This window comes from Artemia sp. Qi Xiang Cuo, chromosome 14, assembly GCF_049724085.1.
Source record: "Artemia sp. Qi Xiang Cuo chromosome 14, ASM4972408v1, whole genome shotgun sequence".
In the NCBI taxonomy this organism is placed as follows: Eukaryota; Metazoa; Arthropoda; class Branchiopoda; order Anostraca; family Artemiidae; genus Artemia; species Artemia sp. Qi Xiang Cuo.
The window spans coordinates 47,034,740-47,048,500 of record NC_142807.1 but is presented as its reverse complement, the minus strand read 5'-3'; the positions used below and the strand labels follow the sequence as shown (position 1 = coordinate 47,048,500).

General features: G+C 37.3%; 1 protein-coding gene across 2 annotated transcripts in view; it reads left to right on the top strand.

The window, feature by feature from the left end:
- The window catches only part of LOC148944534 (zinc finger CCHC-type and RNA-binding motif-containing protein 1-like), an 87,330-nt gene that overhangs the window by 27,788 nt on the left and 45,781 nt on the right, over nucleotides 1-13,761 (top strand). The window lies entirely within an intron of this gene.

Sequence of the window (13,761 nt, the reverse complement as noted above, 5' to 3'; positions counted from 1 at the left end):
GCTACGTATATAAATAAAACAAAACTTACAATAAAATAGATCCTTAAAAATTAATTAAAACAGTCCCAGAATCCTTACTTCAACGAATTTCAATCAGGACTGAAAGTGAAAACATACGAAACGAGGCAATCCATTCAGGTTCAAATTAAGAACATGTTTAATGCTAATCTTGCCTTTTTAGCTACTAACCTAAAAGCTTTTTTTAACTGGTTCATCGGTATTGACTACTGCTTTTTTTAATATAATTTTTTAAAAGTCATTTTTAATTAAATTTTGATTAAATTTGTGTAGAGCATTGAGTGAAGGCTCCCCCAAATCTCTATTTAAAGAAATACTATTATTTTCCTTAAGTTTAATTTTGATTGCCTTACGTATGACTTGTTTAATTGCCAAATCATTGCTAATGAGGGAGGCGTAAATCAAGTAAAACAACAGAAAATTTACTTAAGAAAGTTGGATTGTTTAAAGTTTAAGAATATTTGGGCTTACGTTTCGTTATTTACATTTTACGCTTAATTTGAAAATTCAGTATGAATCTTCTAATGGCCTGCTACTTGGTGTGACAAATTCTTTGTCACACCAAGTAGCAGTTGAGCAAAACTTGTATGTTTTAGCTAGAAAAAAATATTCGTTTACGAAAGTTTTATGCTAAGCTCAAAAACATCGTCACTTGTTTCCTAGCAGTCGGAGTTATTGCTCAATAGTTATTTGAATTTATGATTTTAGGCATTTTAAAAGAATCGGATTTTTATGCTGACTTCAAATACATTAGTTTCATCAAGTTTAGTCTTACCTATCAAAAGTTACAAGCCCGAGGAAATTTTTCTGATTTTCGAAAAAAGGGGAAACACCCCCTAAAAGTCATAGAATCTTAATGGAAATCACACTATCAAATTCAACATATTACAGAACCATATTGTACAGGTTTCAAGCTCATATCTGCAAAAAAGTGGAATTTTGTATTTTTTGCCAGAAGAAAGGTCACGGATGCGTGTTTTTTTTTTTTTTTTTTTTCAGGCGTAGCCAAATCGTATCGACCCGGTGATCCTGGAATATCGCGAGAAGACTCATTCGAACGGAAATCAAAAGTTCTAGTGCCCTTTTTATGTGACAAAAATTGGAGGACAATTAGGCCCCCCCCCCACGCTCATTCTTATCCCAAAGTCACCCGATCAAAATTTTGAGATAGCCATTTTGTTCACCATAGTCGAAAAATCTATAATTATGTCTTTGAGGATGAGTTAATCCCCACAGTCCCCGGGGGAAGGGCTGCAAGTTGTGAACTTTGCCCATCGTTTACATATAGTGTTGGTTATCGGGAAGTATACAGACGTGTTCAGGTGGGATTTTTTCTGGTGGGGCTTCGGGGGAAGAAGGTTATGTTGGAGGATCTTTCCATGGGGGAAGGGAATTTTCCGTGAAGGGGCACCGGATTTTCCAGCATTATTTAAAAAAACGATCAGAAATTAAATATAAAAAAAAGTTTTTTCAACTGAAAGTAAGGAGCAACATTAAAACTTAAAACGAACAGAAATTATTACATATATGAGGGGGTTCATCCCCTCGTCAATACCTCCCTCTTTACGCCAAAGTTTTTCTAGTACTTTCAAAAGAGCTTTTTATTCTAATTAAACGGCTTTTGTGGTTCAGTGGTCATTCTTAGCGAATTGGAACACAATTTGAAAATTTACGTAATAATTCCTGTGCGTTTTAAGTTTTAATGTTGATGCTTACTTTCAGTTGAAAAAACTTGCTTTTTTATTTAATAAATTCTAAGACCACACTGGCTATACATGACTTTTAATAAAAAGAAAAAAAACAACTTGTTTTAAGGAAAAAAAAACCAGTAATATTTTGAAGTTAACACTAACAGAGCAGAAGAAATGCTGAATCAAACAAAAAAACGAAAAGCCAAGCCAGAGTAAATGAAAGACTATTTACAATTTGTTTGGGCAAGAATTCTCTGTTTAGCTATCAACTTAGCTTTCCTACTTGCCTGATTTTTGTTATTAGTGCGGTCAAATGACCTTGATTTAAAATAAAGAAATATATTATTTGATCCTCTTAATATTAAGTTATCGTGAATTGGGTTTATAGGAATATAAACCCAATTCAAGCGCTTTACTGAAATCAATATATATTTTAAGCGATTTCAAAGCGAGAGAGAGATTAAAGATGGACTTTTTGTCAAATAAAAACTCAAGGCCGTATCCAGAGTAAAGTGATTACCTTGATGCTGCTTATTCCAGGTAAGATATAGGAATATCTTCAATGTTTCTATGTGAAGCAAGGTCTCTAATTATGTGTTTTTTAACCTCGATTGCCTCCCTAAAAGATTGTGGTAAACCATTTACTTTGGAAATTTAAATTACCTCGTCAAAAAAATTCAATGATCTGGATTTTCAGAAATGTAGAAGGCCAAGCCAGAATCAAAATCTTTATTTTTATTTTCACATGTTAAAGATTTTGTCTTGAAAGCTCGTGTTCATGTAGTCGTCCCCCCAGCTGTTCATCCAATGTAAAACTTCCCACAAGAACACGGGACTCTGTAGACGCCACTACCCAGTATAGAGTCAATTTTATCTTTCGCAGAATTGAAAAAACAGTTCGATCTTTATTTCATTTTTTTAAAGCAGAAAGATTATGCTTTGTTTTAATTTTTTTCTAAGTTTATCACTGAGTCTCGGGATACATGGTGAAGTGGTAAAAGTTTTACTAAAGAAAGGGGATGGGGTCATGTTTTTCATGTTCCATATTTTTTAATTTTCTATCTATAATATTCTCAACAAGTTTAATGGGGAATAAAATATTTCTAACATGATTTAATTCAGAGGCTGCATCAATTTGTCAATAGCTTTCTAGAGCTCGGTCGATTGAAGAGATAACCACGCCTATTTTGAAAGAAGGAGGGTGGTTTGACGAAAATGGTGGTTCCTATAAACTTAATTTATAATAGCTTTACATTAGGAGAACCAAATAATGTTTTTCTTCATTATAAACGAAGATCATCTGACCGTACTAATAATAAAAATCGGATCAGTAGACGAGCTAAGTTAATCGCTAAACAGAGATTTCTTGTCCAATCTAATTTTAAATAGTCTTTCATTTAATCTGGCTTGGTTTCTTGTTTGTTTGATTCAGAGCTGCTTCTGCTCTGTTAGAGTTCATTTCAAATGGTTTGATTTTCTTTTTTTCTTTTCTTTTTGAGCACTGAAGACGGCTTGGCAGAGGAGCTGTAATTACCCTCATTTTCTCGATTATTTTTTAAAATATAAGAGATAAGATAAGATAATGTGTATTTCAAGCCAAATGTGGCAATGTACACAAATAACATAAAAGATTAACAAATTACAGCACTCGTCACAATAATAAAGAAAAAAATAAAATAAAAACTACTCTTCTTTTTGCAAAATACTCATCAAAATATCTACCCACTAGACAAATAAAGTATGACGACGTACTTTTAAAGGCATCAGGAAGCAGCACTCCAACATTCCCAAATAAATTTTCCCTTGACCCCAGAAAACCTCGACAACGAGTCAAACGATGCTCTAAATTCTCCTTCTCTTCTTGGCAAAGAGGGAAAGCAAACCTTACGTCCTGAAAACTATCACTCCTCTCAAAAACTTTAAATCTCGAACGAATCGGAAGGCAATTAGATCGTAGCTGCATCCAATATGTAAGGTATCTAGACGGCAAATTTAACTTAAAATAAAATTCCTGACCATGTATTATCTTAACCTCTTTATACTACCTTAAAGTTTCCAAATTCTTAGTCTCCTCACCCATTTCTGTATCGTCTGGTCCTCCAGTACCCGCTTGATTTCCTTGTCCAACTGTAATTGTTGACTAGTTGGTCCAAGGCCATCATCCATGCGAAAGAAAAACCTGTCTTATCCAGTACCTCTTTAACTTTAAAAGCCCAAGATCATTTCCTATGTAGCTGAGGTAACTCATCATATGCAGCTGTCAGTAGCCTATCACAGGGTAACTGTACAACCCTTAGCCAAAATTTTATCATTTGGACTGTCCTATAACTTTTAACAGACCACAGTCCAAGGTCTCCTTTAAGAAACTGGGTATGGGTCATTCTATGCAACCCGTATCATCTCTTAAAATAACCTAGCTGAGCGCTTTCTAACTGGGCAGCGTTCTCATGTCCCCAGATCTCTGCCCCGTAATGGAGAATCGGTATAATCTTAGATAAAAAAAAACCCTCTGTATTTTTCATAATTTTTTTTACCTTTTGTGAAACGTCATATTATTTACATTATGTATTATTTTATTTTCAATTCTTATTTATAATATTTATATTAATATTACATATTATATTTATACTGTTTTTTATAATATTTGTATTATTCTTAATGTTTTACGATGGGTGCCATAGTCTCCCTTGTTGAATTCCGTCATAAGTTAAAATGTCTCAAATCACAATGTTTGATGATTTTTCTCCCTTTATTACGCCTAATACAGGGGTATGTCCGACCTGTTTTGCATCCTGGCCCCTTCAAAGCGCAAAATTAGAAAGGAGAGACTACTACTACCACTAAAGACACCGCAGCACCAAGCTGCCAGAGGCCAACACAGCTACGCACGCTCCTCCTCCATCCCAGTCTATTCAAACCCGCCTCTTACACCTCCCATGAAGTTCCCATTTCCTTTAAATCTGAAAGGAGAGAGGCATTCAAAAAAATCAACAAGAACTATTTTTAAAGAAGAAAGATCCTGTCATGGCGAAAGCACGATACAATTCACCTCTTAAAAGAATTAAGTACTCTAATACCTCGTGATGGCGTAGTGGATAAGGTCGACTCTCCTAATTGAGGGTTTCTCGGTTCAATCCCGCGTGTCGCAAGGAAATTTGTTCAACACCAACATGAACTAATTTTTCCCCCTCTGTTTGAATCATTTTCTAATATTTGTTTCTAACTAGCTCAAGATAGTTTTTGTTATGCAAATAAATAAAAAAAAATTCTCTGCCAAAATTTAGTTTTTTCTTTTCTTTACATTTGGCTGAAAGTGTAAGACCTTTGCCAAAAATGTGCTGGAGCCTTGTTTTACAAATCGGGAAACTGGTTAAAAGTAAAGATCACCATCTAGTAGTGTCAAGGGTTAATTTAAAGCTGAAATATCGGAAGGGTAACTACCTCCCGGGAAGTTATGATGTTGGTAAACTCCAGGATGAGAATTTGAGAGAAACTTTCCAGTAACAGTTGAATACTAAACTTAAGAGTTTAAAATTTGACAATGCGGAAGATGGTTGGAATAATTTTAGAAAAATAATTTGTGAAGTTGCTGAAGGTGTCTTAGGGAAGAAAGCTAGAACTGCCGCTAAGAATATTTGTGAAAAAGCTCTATGTTTAATAGATAGGAGAAAGGACTTGTACAAGAATTGCCTGAGTGATAGATAATATGAAAAAAACAGGAATGTAAGGAGAGTCGACAAATTAGTAAAGTATGAACTAAGGGGTAGTGAAATGGAAACCATGGATAAAATTGTCAAGGATCAAAAAGATACGGCTAGTCAGTGTAATAGTGAAATACTGTACTCTCATAATAAAGTGAGAGGAGGTAGTCAATCTAGGCTTGTCCGGGTTAAATATAGGAATGGGGCCGCAATTAGCGATAAGGAAAAAAACTAAAAAGAGACGGGCCGAACATTTTGAGAATTTGCTTAACCAAGATAGAGTTGCAGGAAAAGATATAGAGGAAAATTAAAAAGTTTGTGATCCTTGGATGTGAAGGAAGATTTGTTTTGTGATGAATAATTCGCGACAGTACTGAAAGAATTAAAAAATAATAAGGGTCCAGGTGCTGATAGGGTGGTAAATGAGTTTCTTAAATATGGTGGATCTGAGGTTTGAAATAAGCCACTGAAGATTATGAATATAATCAATAACGCCCCTCTCACGCCCACCATTTTCCCAAACACATCCAATCAAGTTTTTGACAAATGCAATTTGCTCAACGTAGTTTAAAGTTATTGAATTAAGGTATTTCTGAAAGATAACCCCCTCAGAGCCCTAAGTGACAAATCTGCAAGTTATGTTCTAATGACATATAAAATTTATATAGAAAGTTGTTATATAAATTTCATAAATGGCTTATTTGATTGGAAATTGAAATTGTCCTTTTTAATAGTCGAAAGTGAATGGAGAGTAATTAAACCCCCTCATACCCCCACCATTTCCCCAAAAACATTCAATCAAAGTTTAGAGATAGCCATTTTGTTCAACGCAGTTGAAAGTTCTGGAAATTATGTATTTTTAGGATGACAAACCCCCCAGAGCCCCAAGGGCAAAGGTTGTAAGTTCTACCCTGGGGGCGTGTAAGGTTTTTATAGATGGAAGTTGTCGTAAAATTTTAAAAGGGGCTCATTCAATTCGAAACTTAGAGAGATAGCGTCCCATGTGGTAGTCGAAACGGTGGAAAGGATAACATGTCACCCTCTGACACCCACCTGTATCCAACATACATTAATGCAAAATTTTCAGGGAGCCGTGTTGTTCAACGTAGTAGGCAGCAATGGAACCTTGGCCTGTGGCAGTGACACCTCCCCCGCAGCCGTCAGAGAAAGGGTTGTAAGTTATGCCCTGGAGGACATATAAGATTTTTATTGAAAGTTTTGTCGCAGAAACTTCAAAAGGGCTCATTTGATTGGAAATTGAAAGGGTTAGGGCCATTTTTGATAGTTGAAAGTTATTGGAGAGTGAGTACCGCCCCTCTCACGTCCATTATTTCCCCAAACACATCCAATCAAAATTTTGAGATAGCCATTTTGTTTAACGTAGTTGAAAATTCTGGAAATTCGGTCTTAGAGGATGACAACCAGCCTAACAGACCTTAAGGTAAGGGCTGTAATTTATGCCCTGGGGGGCATATAAGGTATTTATAGAAAGTGTTGTCGTTTCCAAAAGGGCTCATTCGATTGGAAATTGAAAGTTCTAGTGCCCTTTTTAATAGTCGAAAGTGATTGGAAGGCTTGACATTTTCATAAGCAGCGCGTTAGCACTGCCTAAGTAAAGAACGATGTGGGCACAATGTGTGTTTTTTTCTCCTTACCCGGGCACTTCGTATCTAAGGAGTTGTCGTAGAAACTTTGAAAAGGGCTCATTCGATTGGAAATTGGGGTGGATAGTACCTCTTTAAAGATTCGAAAGTGATGGGAGGGCAACTACCCCCCCCCCCCCCACGCCCATCATTCCCCCAAACACATCCAATCAAAATTTTGAGATAGCCGTTTTGTTCACCTAGTTGATTTCCAGATATAAAATATTTTTTGAAGAGGGCACTCCCGCACAACCCTCGGGGCAAGGGTTTTAAGTTATGCCCTGAGGGCATATAAGAACGATGTTGGCACAATGTACTATTTTTTTCCCCCTTTAGAGCAGGGCGCTTTATATGGAAGGGGTCGTCGTAGAAACTTCAAAAGGGGCTCATTCGATTGGAAATTGAGATTTCTAGTGCCCTTTTTAATAGTCGAAAATTGATTGGAGGGCAACTAGCCCCCCCCCCGCCCCACATCCATTATTCCCCCAAACACATTCAATCAAAATTTTGAGATACCCATTTTGTTCAGCGTAGTTGATTTCCAGATAGAAAATATTTTTTGAGGAGGACACTCCCTGACAACCCTCAGGGCAACGGTTTTAAATTATGCCCTGGGGGCATATAAAGGTTTTTATAGAAGGCGTTGTCGTAGAAACTTCAAAAAAGGCTCATTCGATTGGAAATTCAAAGGGCAAGTGCCCTTTTTAATAGTCGAAAGTGATTGGAGGTCAACTAGCCCCCCCCCCACAACCATCATTCTCCCAAACACATCCAATCAAAATTTTGAGATAACCATTTTGTTCAGCGTAGTTGATTTCCAGATGGAAAATATGTTTTTGAGGAGGACACAACCCTCTTTTAATTGAAATCTTTGTCGTAGAAACTTGAAAAAGAGTTTATTTGAAATTCAAAGGGCTAGCACCCTTTTTAATAGTCGAAAGTGATTTGAGGGTAACTAACCCCCCTCTCACGCCCACCTTTTCCCCAAACACATCCAATCAAAATTTTAGATAGCCATTTTATTCAACGTAGTTGAAAGTTTAGGTAATAAGATCTTTAAGGATGACAACCCCTCCCCCCACAGACCTCAGGGAAAGGGTTGTAAGTTATGCCCTGGGGGCATAACTTACAATAACATAATATACATAACTTAGGATGATAACCCCCTCAGAGCCCTCAGTGCATGGGTTGTAAGTTATGTTCTGGGGGCATATAAGGTTTATATAGAAAGTTGTTGTATAAATCATAGGCAGCGCGATCGCGCTGCCTAAGTAAAGAACGGGGACACTCGAGAACGAGACAAGAAACGGAGAATAAGTAAAGAGGAGGACACCCCACAACCCTCAGGGCAAGGGTTTTAAGTTATACCCTGAGGGCGTATAAGAACGATGTTGGCACAATGTATTATTTATTAATTTTTTCCTTTAAAGCAGGGCACTCGTATCGAAGAAGTGGTCGTAGAAACTTCGAAAAGGGCTCATTCAATTGGGAATTGGAGTGGCTTGTGCCCTTTTAATAGTCTAAAGTGATTTGAAAACGACTAACACCCTTTCCACGCACACCATTTTTCGAAACACATTCAATCGAAATTTTGAGATAGCCATTTTGTTCAGCGTAGTTGATTTTCAGATAGAAATTATGTTTTTGAGAACAATCCCCCACAGCTCTAAGGTCAAGGTTTGTAAGTTATGCTCTGGGATCAAATAAAGTTTTTTTATAGGAACCGTTGTCATAGAGACTTCAAAAAAGGCTCGGGTAATTGAGATTCATACGTCTAGTGCCATTTTTAGTAGTCAAAAGTGATTAGAGGGCAACTAACCCACCTTTCACGCCCACCTTTTCCCCAAACACATCTAATCAAAACTTTGAGATAGCCATTTTATTCAACGTAGTTTTAACTTCTGGAAATTAGGTCTTTGAGGATGACAACCCACTCCCCCCCCCACAGCCCTCAAGGCAAGGCTTGTAAATTATACCCAGGGGGCATATAAGGTTTTTATATAAAGTGTTATCGTAGAAACTTAAAAAAGGGCTCGTTTGCTTATAGGAATTAATAGTGGTAATGCCCTTTTAAATATACGAAAGCAGTTGGATGACAGCTAAAACACTGGTCACGCTCACTGTTTTCCCACACACATCAAACAAGATTTTGGGATATGCATTTCATCCAACCCACTTTAGGGCCCTAGAACTTATACTATTGAGCAGGACGATCCCCCCATACTCTTCAGGGCAAGGGTTATAAATTATGCCCTAGGGGCATATAAGGTTTTTATTGAAATCTTTGGCGTAGATTTTCAGTCAATATTTTAGATAGCCATTTTATTCAACGTAGTTGAAAGTTTTGGAAATTAGGTCTTTAAGGATGACATTGTGAGGATGGTCTTTGAGGATGACAACTCCTCAGAACCCTCAGTGCAAGGGTTGCAAGTTATGCCCTGGGGGCATATAAAGTTGTTATAGAAATTTCAAAAAGGGCTCATTTGATTGGAAATTGAAGTTGCCCTTTTTAATAGTCGAAGTGAGTCGAGAGTAATTAACCCCCCTCTTACGGAAATTAGATGTTTGAGAATGACACCACCCCCCCATCACTCAGGGCAAGGGTTGTAAGTTATGCCTTGGGGGCATATAAGATTTTTATTCCAAGTTTTGTCGTAGAAACTTCAAAAGGGCTCATTTGATTGGAAATTGAAAGGGCTAGGGCCATTTTGATAGTTGAAAGTGATTGGAGAGCGACTACCGCCCCTCTCACGCCCACCATTTCATTACTTTTCATTTCTTTAATGGAGTTCTTTACTTTTCTTTGAAAAACTTATTTTATGGAAAAAGTTTTTTTTTAATTAATAACAAAAAAGGACAGCTTTAGAACTGTTTTCTTCTCTTCTACAGACGTTGTTTTATTCCTTCATTTCCTAATATTTCCAATAATCTTTAGGGTAATCTGCCGTTTGAGGGGCATTGAGTCAATTCTTGCATCAGTCCACAGATTGAACAAGTAGGCGTTTGGGTTTTCAATATGCGACTAACTCTGTCACTAAAGGGTAAGATTCCATGAATCATGCAGTGCACAAAGTCTTTCTGTTCATAACTAAATGGCAATTCACTTAGATTTCTAAAAGATAATTGAAAATCAATGAATGGCTCCTTTTCTGTAGCTCTATAATTCGGTTCTTTCTCACTTCTAAAAACATCCCGCGATACCTTCTTTAGTTCCTCTTTTCCCAAGTCACATCTAAGTTCTCTTAATTCCTTTGCTTTCTTTAGAGGGCTGACAATTTACCGCAGAGTGGTCGGAATTTTTTTGCGTAACTTTTTCACCTTCTCTTCTGCATCCTCATTCACTATAGGGAGAAACCACTGCTTCATAATTGCAGTTGATGGCTCCCTTTTAACCACAAGTTCACAAATGTTTCTGAGGAGGAGCGTCTTGCATATTACCCTGAAATCTGCCATCCCAGTTCTGCCCGATTCCATTGGAAGATATAGCATTTTCATCTGTAACTTGTCAAGTTTCCCCGTCCAAACAAATCTCCAGATGGCTCTTTCAATTTGTTTTGCAAGGTATTCTGGTAATGCGAAAACAGGAACAGTGTAAAATAATAGCCTGAGGCAATATGTATTGACATACAGAACTCTTTCAAACATTGTTTTGAAAAGGCTTTTTCTCGGTTGAATCAATATCCCGACTATTTTTTTTATTTTTTGCCTCCCAAATTTTTCTAGTCTTCAGCACTTTTCCAAAAGTCAGTTTCAATACTCGCGCCTTTTCCGCAAACGGGAGCCAACCGTTTCTTGCTATGTCCTCACAATTTGCAGATTTGTTCAAGGGTAGTACACTGCTCTTTTGTCTGTGTATTTTCACGTGAAATCCTTCCTCGTACCTATGCAACCCCTTACACACAGTTTTTACATCTTTTTCACAGGAATGTGATAAAATTTCCGTCATCTAAGAAAGCTGCACTTTTCAGGAAAACATTTTCAGAAATTTTGAACACTGTACATTCTTTCTTCTATATACCGAAAGAGTGGGTCGAGATATAATTCAAATAGCCTTCCGGAACAAGGGTCCCCTTGCAGCAGACCCCTTTCTAGGTTTATTATTGTCGTCAGTCTTCCATTCACTTTTATAACCACTTTCGGTGCGGGATATATTCTTTCCAATTTATCTATGACTTCCTCTCCGAAATCCATCTTTAATCGCATTAATAACCACAAAATATGTCGTATTACGGAATCATACGCCTTCACTATGTCAGCGCCATAGGGCTAATAGGTTCCAACCTAACACTTTTTCCATCGTTTTTTTTATCTCGCTTAAGGCAAAGGTCTCTGAGAACTGTCAGGACATGTTGGGCTTTCCTGCTTTTTATTCCACCGTACTGGTAATCTCCCACTTTTTTTCTGCACTTTTCTCCAGTCTTTTAGCCCATACTTTAGTACATATTCTATAGTCGCAGTTTTTTAAGGAGATTGGTCGCCAGTTTCGGAGGTCTTTTCTAGGTCCGCCCTTGTGTAACAGTGATATAACTGACATTCTCTTTCAGGGTATCCTCTTGACCCAAATTCATTTAGCACTTTCATTAAAAGTTCCCCGAATTCGCTCCTCGTTAACTTATAAAAATAACTTTCACTAATTCATGTTTCGTAACTTCTTCCCCTGTTTGTGCATTGTCTTCTTCTGTAATCTAGTATATGGATTGAAATTCATCGAAGTAGTTTTCTGTGGTCTTTTCAACGGGAGGTTTTTTTATACAAAACCCTGTAAAAGGAGGCAATTTTTTTTTATATTCTATTTTTAGTTATTGCAGGATTGCTTTCATAGATTGTGGAATGGTGATCCCCCTGGCCCATGATTTGGGTGAGCCTCAACTCATAATATACAATTTTGATTAATTGTTCCGTGTTATGTGCATATATTATTCTATATATGTTATTTTGAGTTATACTTTTATCGCATTGCGTTCATTTTTAAGCCTTGAGATAAAAACTGAAACCTTAGCGTAAACAGTGGTGGGGGGAAGTCCCCCCCACCATATGCATAATTGAGCAGCCACAAAGAAAGTAATACAAATGAAAATAATCTGTCTTTTGAAAATGTCTTTTTTCAAAAGACACGAAAATATTCGTCTAAAGGAACTTGAAGTGCTATCTTTGACATTTCCGTTGATTCTTTATTTCCGTTACTTTCAGATGTAAAATTTAGAATATTATCGAATGGGTTTAGTCGTCCCCTCCCTGAATGATTCACATTTGGAAAACTCACCCCCTGGGAAATTCCTCCCCCTCCAAGAACATTGTTTTTCCTGCTGATAATTCCCCCGCGTTAAATTCCACCCAGCCGAAGTTTCCCAGCCGTGGAATATGCTCCCCCAAACATATTCCCATCAGATAATTTCGGATATTCATAAAATAAATAAAAATCTATTTTTCCAGGGGCACTTTTTGTGGAAGAGGTGGTCGCATAAACTTTGGAACGGGGTTCATTGAATTACAAATTAAAATTTATAGTGCCCTTACACCAGGGGTGGATCCAGGATTTTTTTAGGGGGGGGGGCGCAAAATGGGTTGATCCGATAAACTTGCGTTAGGAGCAATTTTAATTAACGCAATCTTGCAATCTTGACTCTTAAAGAGTGAACAAGTACTTTCAATTTCCAATCAAATGAGCCCTCTCTAAAGTTTATACGAGCATCCCTTCCATAAGAAATAATATGAAGGATTCGGAGAATCCTTAAATTACAACCCTTGCCCTGAGGGCTGTGGGGAAGTTGTCATCCTCAAAGACCTAATTTCCAGAACTTAAAACTATATGTACTAAAATGTCTATCCCAAAATTTGGTCTGGATATGTTTGGGAGAATGTTGGCGTGTGAGGGGGGCTAATTGCGCTCCAATAATTTTTAGCTATTAAAAAGGGCACTAGCCCATTGAATTTCTATATGAGTAAGTCTTTTTGAAGTTTTCACAACAATAATTCCTATAATAACCTTATATGCTCCTAGGACATAACTTAAAACCCTTGCCTTGAGGGTTGTGGGGGAGTGTTCTCCTCAGAAATATATTTTCAATGTAAAAATCAACTACGCTGAACAAAATGGCTGTCTCAAAATTTTGATTGGATGTGTTTGGAGAAATGATGGGTTCGGGGGGGGCTAGTTGCCCTCCAATCACTTTCGACTATTAAAAATGGCAATAGCCCTTTGAATTTCCAATCAAATGAGCCTTTTTTGAAGTTTCTACGACAACGCCTTCTATAAGAACCTTATATACCCCAAGGCCATAAATTAAAATCCCGGTTCCGAGGGTTTTGGGGGAGTGTTATCCTCAAAAACATATTTTCTATATGGAAATCAACTACGCTGAACAAAATGGCTATCTAAAAATTTTAATTGGATGTGTTTGGGGGAATGATGGGCGTGGGGGGGGGCTAGTTGCCCTTCAATCATTTTCGATTATTAAAAAGGGCACTAGAACTCTCGATTTCCCATCGAATGAGCCCCTTTTGAAGTTTCTACGACGACCCCTTCCGTATGAAGTGCCTCTGGAAAAAAAAAATAAAAAATAAATAATAAAACATTGGAGCCGTATGGCCTTAACTATAGGCAATGCTATAGCGTTGCCTCTGATTCTCGTTTGATCCGAGGTTGTTCCACCGTTTTCGGTTCTCATTTTCTTGATTCAGTTTTGGTTTTTCTTTGCTTGCGCTTTC